General features: G+C 36.4%; 1 long non-coding RNA gene across 1 annotated transcript; it reads right to left on the reverse strand.

The window, feature by feature from the left end:
* Positions 1-1,672: 1,672 nt before the first annotated feature.
* Positions 1,673-3,587, reverse strand: LOC142182643 (uncharacterized). Its single transcript, XR_012711496.1, has 3 exons — positions 3,392-3,587; positions 2,756-2,886; positions 1,673-2,065 (listed from the first exon to the last, which is right to left on the reverse strand). It is a non-coding gene; the product is annotated as an uncharacterized LOC142182643 (long non-coding RNA).
* Positions 3,588-14,706: the final 11,119 nt, after the last annotated feature.

The following is a 14,706-nucleotide window of genomic DNA, read 5'->3' on the forward strand; positions in this document are numbered from 1 at the left end:
CTCCACTCGAACCCGCTGCTTGCATATTTCGAGGTCTAGCACTGCTATTAGCTTGAGAATGAATAGTGACAGGCTTTTGAACTGATCCCTCTGTATGTGAATACGAAAAAGGATTAGGATTAGGACAATCCTTCACTTTATGATCCATACTTCCACAATTAAAGCAAGCACCGGAAGCTCGTCTACAGGCACCATAATGATTCTTCCCGCACTGTGCACAAGTAGGGGTATGAGTTTTGCCTTGGCCATAACTTGGAGTACTGGCAGTAGAAAAATTCGACTTATTCTGCTTATGGTGTAATGATTTATGTGTACTCTCAGTCTTGGAATAATCAAACTTTCCCTTTTTGGATGGACCGCCATAATCTGAATTACCCTTCCTAAACCTGTTTTCTCTCCTACTAGCTTCTTCCTTGTCAATTCTTTCCCAAGTAAGAGCAGCTGAAATCAGCTTGGAAAAATCATCAAGTTGTAAGATTGCCATTGATTTTCGAATGTAACCATTCAAACCTTCTTCAAATCTTTTGCACTTGTCTCTTTCACCATCAATAATACCTTTAGCATAGCGAGAAAGCCTGAGAAAGTTTTGTTGATATTCTGCAATAGACATACTTCCTTGTCTTAAATTCAAAAACTCTTTCTTTTTAGCATCACAATAGACAGGGGGAACATATTTTGCACGAAATAATTTCACAAAGTCATCCCAAGTCAGCACCAGAGGTTTTGCTTTTGCATTTGGCACACTTACCCACCAATCATAGGCGTCTTTTTGTAAAAGAGAGATAGCATACTTAAATTTGGAAGCATTAGTACACTCCAGTTGTTCAAAGACCCTCTCCATGCGCTCGAGCCATTGTTCAGCTACAGTGGGATCTGTAGTGCCTTCAAATTCAACTCCGCCCATTTTTCTCATCTTCTCAAAATTCATTTCACTAGGTTCTGACCTTGTCCCAGCCAAGTGACGAAAGAACTCAGCCATTTGCTGGAATGGAGGAGTCATAAATGGAGTATTATGACTCATTGCTCTTGGATTACTGCCCACTTCATTTCCACTAACACGAGGATGATTTAGGTCAGGCAAGGGTTCCTCATTTTCTCCCTGAAGGTGAGGCATGACATTATGCTGAGCCTGACTTTCATCAACGGATTCAACAGCTCTATTCGAAGAAGAGGCCATATTAAAATTCCTATAAAAGATAAGATCACACTTCATTGGGGACATGTACATGATGCACGTGCACACAGAATCCAATAAATTAAATTAAACAAGTATGCAAAAATTTATAAACTCCAAGTCATTTTCAAAAAAAAAAAATAACAACAAATACTACGTACTATCACAACAAAACAAATCCTAGAATCACAAGCCGTGGCTCTGATACCAAAACTTGTAGCAACCCCTTTGGGAGGCTACTACTTAAGAAACAAATCTAATTCCCTACTTACAAAATATTAAAAGAGATATTAATAAAAATATTCAAAGTAATTTAGTAGCGGAAATAGGCCCATGCGAAAAGGTTCAAAGTGCAATATATTTTTTTTAACATACACCATAATTTTATTTAAAATAAAATACAATGTCAAAATATTAACACAGGGTGATATAACCCTTCTTGAGCAATCAAGAGATTAAAACAACTTTCTAACAAATTTATACACTCAATCAAAATCACTGCAAGTTTGTATTATACATAAATTTTAAACTATCGGGTATAAAGAAAGGGAAACTAGTTTTCTCCTTTTCTACATATTTACAAGACAAAGTGTAAATTCAGCATATTACAAGACTTGAGTCATTAAAATACCCTAATACAATAAAGTAGGTTACAAATTCAAGTTACAAGATTTTTTTTTTGGTCTTTAAAAACCAACAAGCCTCCAAATAACATAAGTGTGACATATATATATATATATATATATATATATATATTCTGTATATCCTGTACATCATGTATACGTCCCAAAACTATGCAAAACCAAGGTGCATATGCAAATGTGATCTTCATAAGTTCTTCCAAAAGACTAATTCACCCTGGCCATCTTCAGATTTCATCCCGAACATTTCCTGCGATAGAAAACAACTATCGCTAAGCATAAAGCTTAGTGGTGTATAAACTTTAGGCTTGGAGTCATTAAATTCTCCAATTCCCCTTTTCAGTCATAGTTAGCTCAATTTAACATAATTTAAAGCAAGTGAACAAATATATCAAACATACCAATATCAAACTTTGAAGTGTTTCCAAATATCAATAACAATGCTCAAGAGTCTAGAAAGTGTATACTATCAATTTAAGGAAGTATACCAAATATCCATTTTTCGCCCAATATGTACGTCATGTCATCACACTAAGCATAATCAGATATCAAGATGGACCGAAGCCCCAAATCAAGTAGGGTCAAAACCCAATAGACAAGAGAATCAAGAACCATATTAAAAATGGCTTCCTAGTTCGTACTTAACACGGACAAGTTCCATAATCCAAGACGAACTACAAATCCAAAGTCAAGATGGCAAAAGATCCGAATCAAGAGGCATGCCAAGTGAGTGACCAAATCACTGCCACAAGAAGGACAAAGTCCCAACAAGAATGCAAAATGATCAAACAATCCGTACGAATGGGCGATTTAGCAAATTTCTGACATGACTTAATATAATACGAATATAACAATATAAATTGAAGACAATAAAAACAAAATATCAGGTTATTTCAACATATTTCTAGCAAGCAAAAAGAGTACAAGTTTATACACAAACCTTGGTGTTTTACCATAAAACAGTTCAATCACAACTTGGGGACGTTCGAATCGTCTACGCCGTAAACAAACCAAATCTGTCCACTTCCTCAAACACTTCCCCTTTGATGTTTTTTTCAAGGGTTTATATACCTTAAATACATAATCAAATATCTAAATAAGTTCAGTGATTTAACAAGTCAACTAAACATGATATTGGTGAAAATTACCCAAAAACGTTTGAAACAGAAATTCTGGACAGTATCACTGTTCCAAGGTGTGACTCAGTTTTGAAGATCTATACGGACGAAATAGACTTTATAGTCTTCACAAAAGTTGTAGATCTATGTCTTACCGTTTCAGAAAATCTTGAATAACCACCATATCAATTTTGAAAAAAAAGTTATGCTAAATTTACTAACAGCAGTACATAGAGTATTTCAAGAACTGAAAATCTGGACAGCACCTGCCCTGTACTTTTTGACCATTTTTCAGGTATATACCGACAAAACTAGATTTCGATTCCTTCATAAGAGTTGTAGATTTATAAAATACCTTTCCAGAAAGTCCTAGATCACTTAAATTGGAGCTCTGTACAAAAAGATATATAGAAAATACTAGTAGATGTCTAGTATAAAAACGGGTTATAGAAACTTACCAAGAGGAGCAACTTGATCTTCACCAAAAACGAATTTTGTGTGTTGATTTAGTAGAAATCCATGGTTTTTTTTTATGAACCTTCAGCTTCTTGTTCTTACAGAGGAAAAAGATAGAGAGAGATAGAGATAGAGAGATAGAGTAGAAAGATAGAGATAGAAAGAGATAGAGGTAGATATTTCTTCTTCTTTGTTTCTGAAGAGTAGAAGAATAGGGAGCTTACGGATAGATATGAAATAAAATGATTCCTCAACTACTAAATATTCTTAGATAAATACAAAAGGTTGGAAACCCAAAACTTAATTATATACTATATTTAATAACAACTCGTCAAAATAATATTAAGTGTTACATATAGCAACACCATGGAACTTCCTTGCCAATATTAACACAACCTAAAGTAAGAAATTTTCATATACTGACCATTTCACATTTTGGAAGTGCAAAGTAAAATATTTCCTCGTTATAAAAAAAATGCTCAATCAAGAATGCAAATATTGTAAAAATTTTGGGGTGCTACACAAAGTTATCTAAATTTTAAATTTTATACGTATTGGCCCTTTACATATCGTTGCACATACTTCATTAGGATTTGCATACTATTTGGTGTGAGCACGCGATTTTTTGCCTCATACGAATTACTCCAAAAGAATTCCCAAAATTAGGTCTTTTTTTTAATTATGTGTTATTTTTAGGAATTATTGTGTGATTTCTCTGATTGTTCGCATATATTTGTGTGCATGTTTAATTTTGTTAATGCTTTAAAAATACAAAAATATAGCATTTTCATTTGAGATTTGATTTTTACATTTTTTGGAATTAATTAATAATTAGATGTTTTACAAAAATGAAAATTCAAAAAAAAAAAATAACATATTTTTGTAATTTTAGTCAAATTGTGTGATTTTCTTTTAATTTGGCATTTAATTATTTGTGATAATTATTAGTTAGAATTAATTAGTATTTTTAAGTTAATTTGGTGTTTTATAATTAATTAGGATTTTAGTTTTAATTGTTGAAAAGAAAAAGGAAAAGAAAATTGAAAAGGAAAAGAGAATAAGAAGAGGAAAATCTGGTTGGGCCAATTTAGCCAGACCCAAAACCAACACTCAGCCAAACCCAAAGAGAATAAGAAGAGGAAAATCTGGTTGGGCCAATTTAGCCAGGCCCAAAACCAAAACTCAGCCAAACCCATTGAGAATAAGAAGAGGAAAATCTGGTTGGACCAATTTACTAATTGAGAAGCTTCTAATAGTGGTAGGATAGTATTTGCATTATCAAATTAACTAAAAGCACTAATTGAGTGGACAATTAAGTGGATGATTAAAGAAATGAAAAGTTGAATTGGTAGTAGAAAATGCACTAATTGAATGCCCATTTAAGGAAGCTGAAAATCAGATTAGAAAAGAAAAAAAAGAGGGGGGCGGAGAGAGCGGTATACACTCGATATACACTCTAGATATACTGGATATACAGGGCAGAGAGCTAAGAAAACTTGGAAAAGATTCTAAGAGAGGGAGAACATTAAAAGAGGGTAGAAGGCTAGGAAATTCGGAGAAAAAAAAAAGAGGGGGGCGGAGAGAGCGGTATATACTCGATATACACTCTAGATATACAGGGACAGAGAGCTAAGAAAACTTGGAGGAGATTCTGATAGAGGGAGAACAGTAAAAGAGGGTAGAAGGCTAGGAAATTCGGAGAGGAGAAGAAAAAAGGGGGCGGAGAGAGCGGTATACACTTGATATACACTCGATATACACTCTAGATACACTGGATATACAGGGGCAGAAAGCTAAGAAAACATTCTGAAAATACTGGAAAAAAAACTGGAATTTACTGTTTCATTGATTTCTATTTTTGGTTTTCAATTTCGAATTGGCTGAAACCATCTTCCATATACAGTTTCATTGAACTATCTAGGGTTAATAGCTGGATTAAAACTGTGACTGTTTTGTTGCTGCTGGTGATTGCTGTTGTTTTTACTTCTGATCTCACCCCCTTTTGACTTTCATTTCCAGGTATTCCTTCATACCCTTTGCTAACAAATGAAGTGCCACAAGTTGGAACCAGATTGAATTTGTATACAAATTTGGATGTTCGAATTAGAATTTGAATAAGAGTATTGTTTGAATGTTAAATTCTATTAGCTTCTGCTGTTTATACTTTTGTTTTCTTGTAATGATTCATGTGTTAAGTTGTCCAACTGTGCTCAAGGTATAGATTGTATACAACAATAGCTCCTGCTGAAATTTTGGCTATGTATGTATAGATTGCCTGGTCTTAACTGTAACCAATTGATGTTTCCATATAGTTTATGCCTTAGTTTAAAAGGGGATTATTGTTGATTGATATATATAAAGTTCTTATTCATGCCCCGACTCGTTTTTCTCCCCTCCTCAACGGTTAAAAAGATTATGAGAGATCACTGGTAGGTATGGCTTCAGGGATTCGATCCTGAAGTCCTTGCTTGCTGCCGGCGTTGCCAAAATATTCAGGCCCTTCCGCTAATAAAATGGTTTAATAAAGCCTTGTTGTTTGGAAGGGACTTCTCAAGTACTTTAGTGTTAAATAATTAGGGTCTTAAAAAATGGAAATTTGAGGCAAGCCATAGTTAGACACTTAGTAACAAATGGCTCTTGTGTAAATTTCATAATGTAGAGGTAAAATAATAAACATTCCTAGAGAAACCTTTAGGGCCGTTTAAAATATTATCGTGATTGTGGACATGTTTAGTTCTTAAACAATACTAATTAATTAGGGCCTTTTCTTTTATTATTAGAGACAAACTAAGTAGAAAATTGTAGTTTTCTTTAGGTTGGCCTTTAAATAATAAATGAGGCGAACCCTGCTAAACAAAAATGCATAAATTGCGGGGTCCTCTTAAATGTCTATAATAAAATACTTAGAATTCGAGATGGGCCGTTTAGCGAATTTCACAGCCCTCCCCAAAGATAATAACGCAGTAGTCACTTTAGGTGCGCTTTTAATAATTTACCTTCTTAAACTCGGGTGTGCATTTCATGTGACCCAAATCAAATCCCAAAAATGTTGAATAAAATGTGTTCAAGATTGCGGGTGCATTTCACGTGACGCAATCTAAAGACACATTTTAAACGACGTTCAATTTTCTCTAAAAATAATTGAATAAAAGCGGTTGAAAGATAAAATTGGCACATAGGTTCAACATGTATTAAAATCAGATAAATAAGTTGAATATGATAGTTGAGCGACCGTGCTAGAACCACGGAATCCGAGAATGCCTAACACCTTCTCCCGGGTTAACAAAATTCCTTACTCGGATTTCTGGTTCGCGGATTGTTAAACAGAGTCATATTTTCCTCGATTCGGGATTCAATCGGTGACTTGGGACACCATAAATCTCCCAAGTGGCGACTCTGAATTTCTTAAAATAAATCCCGTTTCGATTGTCCTTTAATTAGAAAAACTCCCTTTACATATACCCTTTTCCGGGGTGTAGGTTAAAAAGGAGGTGTGACAGCTCTGGCGACTCTGCTGGGGACACGAACCCAGAATCTCTGGTTCAGGGTTCAAGAATTCGAGCTTAGAATAATTGTTATAGTTGGCTTTATCCATTATTTGGTTTTGTTACATGATCTGGGCCTAATGTGCTAATTGATTGCTTTTACCGCTTTGATATTCCGTGAACTGTATATAAATTGTTGCGAAATCCCTCTTCTCTCTGAGTCTTCTAATCATGAAGAAGTGTGCACTTCGTGTGACTTCTTTTCTGTTAGAGTCATATTCCAAATTTAGAACGAGGTTCGGACAAGTTGCAAAGCCGGTAAAGATTCTGTATTCCCGGTACGCTGCCCCCCCTCCGGCTCGAGCTGTCCGCTCGGGTAAGTCAGGTCTAGAACAATAAACCCAGGTTTTGAACCTAGAATAACTCAGACTCATGCCGGATCCCTAGTAGGAACGTTTGTTTGCATCATGTGCATTTGACTTTGGGGACTCAACACAGGGGTTGAGTCCGTCTAGGACAGGTGTACCCAAAATAACAGGCCATCTTGATGCATCCTATGTGCTACATGTTGCATTTCTTCAAGGGTAAAAGGGTCATTTGGCGGACCAATGATAATTGAGGGCGAATGAAAAAAAAGAGAAAAAAAAGAAAAAAGAGAGGCTGAAGTGTGAAGATAAAGCGAGCTTGAAAATTCATTTTTTTTTTGCACTTTTTCATTATTTGTCGAAAATCAGAAAATAAAAAATAAAATCCAAAATTTTTTTTGCATGTTTCGTCATTTTTCAAGAAAAAGCAAAAAAAAAGTGATTTCTATAAATTAGTGGTTTTTTTTATTATTCTCGCCCGTATCCAATCTGCCCGAACTACGCTAACCTGATTCTCGTCTCTTGGGGCGGGATACGTAGGCAACCCACATAGGGTTCGGTCTTTCTAGTAAATCTTAGGTTCTTGGCTTCGCGGGGTCATAGCCAAATTTTGCACTTCTAGCCACCTTTTGGTCAAATAAGTCATTTTGCAAAAGTAGCCTCAATCATGTCAACCATGTGTCTAGTAAGGAATGTTTTTATCTCACATAGTATTGATTTAAGTTTTCTTATACAAGTGTGGATTTATTTATCGGAGTTTAAGCATGACAGACACCTCGTGACCATCCAGTCAGGATCGCTCAGTCGGGAGTTGCTTAAGGAGATTTGTTTTATTTTTATGTCTTGAGGCTGTTCTTCTTTTTATATTGTCTTTTACTTTCTACTTTTGTACAGTAATGTCAAGTCCTTTATTATTGTTATTTTCTGCTTTATATTTTCCTTTATTTAGAATACTAATTCTAGAAATGGAAAAATTTCGAGGTTGTTTTTCCTTTAGGCAATTAATATCTAGGACTTAAAATGGATATTTTTTATGTTCCCTTTAGTATATTAAGACCAAAAATTCAAAAAAAAAAAGAATTTTCTTTAGTACCCCTTTAAAAGTTTTCTTTTAAGATATTAAATCCAAAAATCCAAAAAGATTTTCTGTTGAGGTTTTTCTTTGGGAAATTGATGAAAAATGACTTGAAAAAAAAATTCTTTTATTTTAGGACATTGTACATATAAGAAAAAGAAAACAACAATACTTTTTCTTTGGTTTATTTTCAAAGTTTCTTCCTTAGGTAATCAAAAATTCAAATTCAAAAACAGTTTTTTTGATCTTTTTCATTTCTTGTTTCGAAGTCTTTTCTTCAAGATATCAAGTGAAAATTCAAAATATTTTTCTTTGGTCTGGCCTTTAGATTTCCTTCTTAAAAAAGAAAAGAAAAAATCAAAAAAATATTTTTTCTCTTGTAGGGATTTTCCTTAATAATTTCCTATAGAGTATTTGTTTCAAAAAAAAAGGTGAAAAGATATGTGCTCATTAAGCTTGAGTTTAGAATAGGTTATAGAGCATTTAGTCTAGAAAATTCAAACAAAAAAGAAAAGATTTGCTTCTTTTATTTCTCTTTTCTCATCGGATTAGTCACTAAGGTAAAAAGGAAAAAAGAAGAAGAGAATGAAAAAGGAAATGTTGGTTTGTTATTTCGTTCCCGATCTTCCAGAACTACGCAAAGATCTGATTCATGTAGCGTCACGATACGTAGGCAACCTACATAGGGTTCGATCGAATCATTTTATTTTTTTAAAAGAAAAAAAAAAGGAAAAAAGGGGAAAAAAGAAAAGAAAAAAAGGGTGAAATTATGGGTCGTGAGAAATGAGAGGAAAGAAAAGAGTGATACTTAGAAAAAAAGAGAGGAAGGAAAATGATCAAGCAAGTGCTAGAAAAGCAAAGAAAAGGGAGGTTGAATGGACAAATTGGGATGATGCCAAGTGACTTTATGACCCTCGAAGTCATTCTAGAATCATTAATTGTTGCTAGGTGCATTGCACGCAATGTGATATTTTTGCTATTAAATGCCCTAACGCTAACGTGATAGCTTCATTTTGTTATATTCACAAAAGAAGGGTGGTTGGTTTGTGATTCTTAAGGTAACTCATCCATTCAACACAAGGCCAAAGGGCAAGGTAGCCATGACTAGCAAAAACTTGGACACAAGAGTTGTTGACCCGTCAAGGGAGTTTGTGGAGTCAGAGTCTGAATTGAAAGAAGAGTTCCAAAGGGTGAAACAACAGATGGCAGAAATGTATCAGTCTTGGATCAGGGGCCATCCTCCACCTTCATTCCCCACTAACTACACTGAAAACCCTGCAACTATCCCATTACTATCACAAGTCCAGGTTCCCACTGCTGTTGATATCTCCCCACAACCTTTTCACACTCCACCCCTTAAAAGCACATCATATCCCGCCCCTTTGACCACTCATGCTCTTGTAGTTCCTCCCCCAGCTACTTTTCCTCGATCCTCTAACGAGGTTGTGTTCAAAGTCCCTGATGCCCAACACTATGCACCAGAACCAACTTTTAAAGTCTCAGATTCATACTCTCTCGCTCCTCATTTTGAGCTTCCCGGTGAAACTGAAAAGCTTTCTAAGATAGTGGAGCAAGATGAGATATCCAGGAAGGTGAAAATCTTAGAGCAGTCTTTAAGAAACATGCAAGGGATAGGGAGCCAGATGAGCGTGGCTTACAAAGACTTGTGCTTGTTTCCTGACGTCCAACTGCCTTATGGGTTTAAGATGCCAAAGTTCGATTTATATGACGGGTATGGAGATCCCATGGCCCATTTGAGAGGCTACTGCAGTAAGATGAGAGGTGTCGGTGGGAAAGACAAATTATTGATGGCGTACTTCAGTCAAAGGGAAATAGAAAGAATGATTCAAGAAGGGGTAATTGTGATCAATGACAGTGTCAGGGAGCACACAAACCCTCTTGGTAACTTGTTGACTGAAGTTGATGATATTGAAGTTAGTAATGGTCTTGGCAATATTGATGAGGAACTCAGTGGATAAGATGCCGTTCTTGGTAATTGGAAAGACGCTCTATTTCTTGGTCAGCCGGAGAGAAGTTTTGGTGGTTTATTTTATTGTCATTTTTGTTGTCCGGGTTATTTTCAAGGTTGTAATCCGGATATTATATTGTGACTCAAACCCTTCTATCCTTTTATTTTGCCTAGTTTGTTTAGTCGTAGTAGCTCGTGTTGTCTAGGTTTGTTCCAAGGTTGTAACCCCGCTTTAGTCTGTTTGTTCTGTTGTTCAAACCCTTTCACCATCTGTCTAATGCAATTTTCTATTTTCTGTTATTTCTAGTCATTTTTGTTTAGTTCTCTTTTCCTTTTATAGTTCTTTTCCTGTTAAATCTAGTGACATGACATGCACGCATAATTCTCAGCATGGTCTTAAAAAGTTAATTTAGTCATGAAGTAATAAAACAATTTTGAAGATGATAGGGAAATTTGAGGGAAATAAGTAAAGGCATTTTGAGATCATTTCAAGCCCGAATTGCGTGAAACTGGGGCAGATAGAACATAGAGAAACCCTATTGAAATGCATCCTGCCGCATCAGGTTGAAGCCAACGGCAAGTTTGCCCCAAATTGACAGGGGTCGTTCATGGTAATGAGAGTGAGGGTGTTGTCCAATGGTGCATTGTAGTTAACAGATGTAGAAAGCGAATGCGTGGATATGGTTATCAAGTCTGGTACAATCAAAAGATGATACAAATGTTTTCCTTGGTTTGTTTAATTGTGTAGTTTGCACTTGACATCTTTTGGAGATTGGAATGACGAAAGCATTTTGTTCTGCTATCTAAACACTTTATCCTTCGTTACCCCTTTGAGCCTTATTTATTTTCTTTCATACCCCTCTTTCGGAATCAGTAGCAAAGATCAGAAACACAAGTGTAAAAGATAAGTAAAGGAAAAAGAGAAAAGAAAAGAAAAAAGACAACAAAACAACAAAAAGTGAAAAAAAGAGAAAAAAGAGAAAGAGGAAGAAAAAGGAAAGAAAAAAATACAACAACAAAGGAATTTCTATGTCATGAACTACGTTCGACCTAATTCCTTTTAAGGATACGTAGGCAGCCTCACGGTTCGGTCTCATCAAAAGAAAATCCAAAAGTCCCCAAGCAAGAAACTGGGGCAGAAGTTGTGGTAGTTGTAAGAAATCTGATTCCGAAAGTTATAATTTTGAACCCAATTGAGTTGTTTTGAGCCTTTTGATACCCTTTCTTCCTAACTCCATCCAAAAGCCCACATTACGGTCCAAAGAAAGACCTTCTGACCAGTCTTCGAGACATGCCAAGTCGAGCAAGCAGAGGTGATTCATACGAAGGGCAACACTCTGGTTCAAGTAAGAAAAAAGAGAGAATCTTATTGATGAAAACCCCCACGGGTACCGAAAGGCGATGAAAGCTAAGAGAAATAAAAAGTGAGAGAGTCTTATTGGTGAAAACCTTTACGGGCACCTTGAGGCGACTGTAAGATGAGAGAAAAGAACAAAACGAGAGAGGCTTGATGGTGAAAACCCTCCGGGCACTACAAGCCGAATAAGAATTGTGAATCAGATTGGATAATTGGAGCATTGAAGCCCAGTTTCATGGTTTAAGGGTACAACAAGAGTTGAACATCAGATTTGCTTCACGAAATAGGCCACAAGTGCATGTCATGGCCATTAGAGTTGGTATCCACGTTTGATAGGTTTCTACTTTGTAGTTTTCTTGTTAGGAATAATTTCTTCCCTTTGTCCTATACTCTATGCCTTTTGTCTAGGTTACTCCCTCTCTTTGAGTTTGTTTGGTCAAAACAAGTGAGCAATGACTTCAAAATTTGCCACCAGCTTTCCGATTGAACAAAATGGGGTCTAGCTAGCACATCAAAGTGTCACAAGTCAGGAAAAACAACATGAGCACTGAGCTGGTAACAATCAACATACTTTGGGATCCTTGTGAAACACAAAGGTTTGGTACATTTCAAGTTATGGACAATGCAACAGGTGGATGGTATTAGGTGAAAAGATCAAAGGTATCTGCTGTGGTAAGATTGACAAAAATGGTTAACTAGTGACAAGCGAGGTTTTCCAAGTAGAAATCAAAACTAGCATGACAAGTGAAGGAGCAATAGACCTCAAGGCCAAGGCCAGTGGTTTAATTCAAGAAAGAACAGCATACACACTGAGTGGGTGGCAATTGTCGTACTTTGATATTCATGTGACAACACAAGGGTTTGGTAAATGTCGGTTTATGAGCAATGCAATAGATAGAGGGTATTGGGTCTGAACGGAGAAGAGGTATTTTCTGTGATATGAGTGACAGAGAAATTGGTTAGTCAATAAGCAAGCAACGTCTTTCAAGGTGAAATCAAAGTTATAATGGCAAGTGAAGGAGCAATCGTCGCAAAGTCAAGGCCACAAACCAACCACCATATTTAAACTCACAAGTTTTCTTTGTCTGAAACAGGGACAAAAGCTGTGTTCATATCAAAGCTGGGAAGCTTGAAATTTTCAGGTGTAATGCCCCAATTCTGCTTACGCAAAGGCTATTGAGAAGATCACACATAACCCGTAGGAGATGCACTTCTTAGTTTGGGTAGTTCAGGTTATATTTTTATTGTAGGAGACGCACTTCCTAAACTGAGATTTTACCCTTTAGGAGATGCACTTCCTAGTTTGGATCATATAAGTTTGAGTCACTGATGGTTTTAACCCTAGGAGACGCACTTCCTAGTCTAAGTCTTCCAAATTACATTTTGTTTTAGGATACACACTTCCTAAATTGATAGTTCATCCATAGGAGACACACTTTCTAGTTTGAGTCATTGATGTTTCACCCATAGGAGATGCACTTCCTAGTCTGGGTAGTTCAGGTTATATTTTTGTTTTAGGAGACACACTTCCTAAATTGAGATTTCACCCCTAGGAGACGCACTTCCTAGTCTGGATAGTTCAGGTTATATTTTTGTTTTAGGAGACACACTTCCTAAATTGAGATTTCAGCCTTAGGAGACGCACTTCCTAGTCTGGGTAGTTCAAGTTATATTTTTGTTTTAGGAGACGTACTTCCTAAATTGAGATTTCACCCCTAGGAGACGCACTTCCTAGTCTGGGTAGTTCAGGTTATATTGTTGTTTAAGGAGACACACTTCCTAAATTGAGATTTTCTCCTAGGAGACGCACTTCCTAGTCTGGTTCATTTAAGTTCATTCGTGGGAGACACACTTCTTAGTTTAAGTCATTAAAGTTTCATCCCTAGGAGACGCACTTCCTAGTCTGGGTTTTTCAGGTTATATTTTTGTTTTAGGAGATGCACTTCCTACATTGAACTTTCCCCTAGGAGACGCAATTCCTGGTTCCACGCACTAAAGTTATACCCTTAGGAGACGCACTTCCTAGTCTGGGTTTTTTTAGGATACACTTTTAGGAGACGCACTTCCTAGTTTGGATCGTATGAGTTTTAGTCACTGAAGTTCTCACCCCTAGGAGACGCACTTCCTAGTCTCGGTCATTTAAATTTATTCCTAAGAGACACACTTCCTAGTTTAAGTCATTAATGTTACACCCCTAGCAGACGCACTTCCTAGTCTTGGTATTTCAAGTTATATTTTGATTTACAATATTGCTAACAACTCACAAATCTTCCTAGTGCAAACTGGGGAAATAATTTTTTTTTGTTTTGTCTATTTTGTTGTAATCAGGCACCCACCTGGAGAACAAGGGGAGACAACTTAAGTTTCTAGGGAAAGAAGTTTCGAAGGAAGGCAGTTCAAGTATCAGGGGAAATGGTTCAAGGTGCAAGGGAAAATATTGTCAAGCAACAAGAGAAGACGGTTCGAGTTCAGCAGTCAGGAGCCCGCTTGGAGAACAAGGGAGTACAATTCAAGTTTTAGTTTTCAAGTTCTTATTGATATTTGGTAGTGTGATTCGTTTTACACTTACATACCCAAACTGGGGCAGAAAAATTTCCTTTGTTTTCGTCTATTTTGGTTGAATTCAGGAGCCCGCCTGAAGAGTAGGGAATACATTTCAAGTTAGTAGTCAGGAGCCCGCCTGGAGAGCAAGGAATACATTTCAAGTCTAGCAATCAGGTACCTGCTTGGAGAACAGGGAGAAGCAGTTCAAGTTTAGCAGTCAGGAGCTCGCCTGGAGAGCAGGGATTACATTTCAGTCTTTACATTTTTCAAGTTTTGAAGTTGGGAGCCTGCCCATATAACAGAGGAATACATTGAAGTTTGAAGTTAGTAAAGCGGAGGGTTACAACAAAAATCCCTAGCAGAAATTAGAAGGAAGACCACAAGTCGAGCCAGAGGTAAAGAAACAGCGGAGGAAGCACAAATCAACAAGGCAACATAAGTCACAAGATCAAGTTTGGCAATAAATCTTTGTAAAACATAGATTATAGCTTAGTCTAGCTTCTTCATTTTTGTCATGGTGTA

Source organism: Nicotiana tabacum, chromosome 7, assembly GCF_000715075.1.
Source record: "Nicotiana tabacum cultivar K326 chromosome 7, ASM71507v2, whole genome shotgun sequence".
In the NCBI taxonomy this organism is placed as follows: domain Eukaryota; kingdom Viridiplantae; phylum Streptophyta; class Magnoliopsida; order Solanales; family Solanaceae; genus Nicotiana; species Nicotiana tabacum.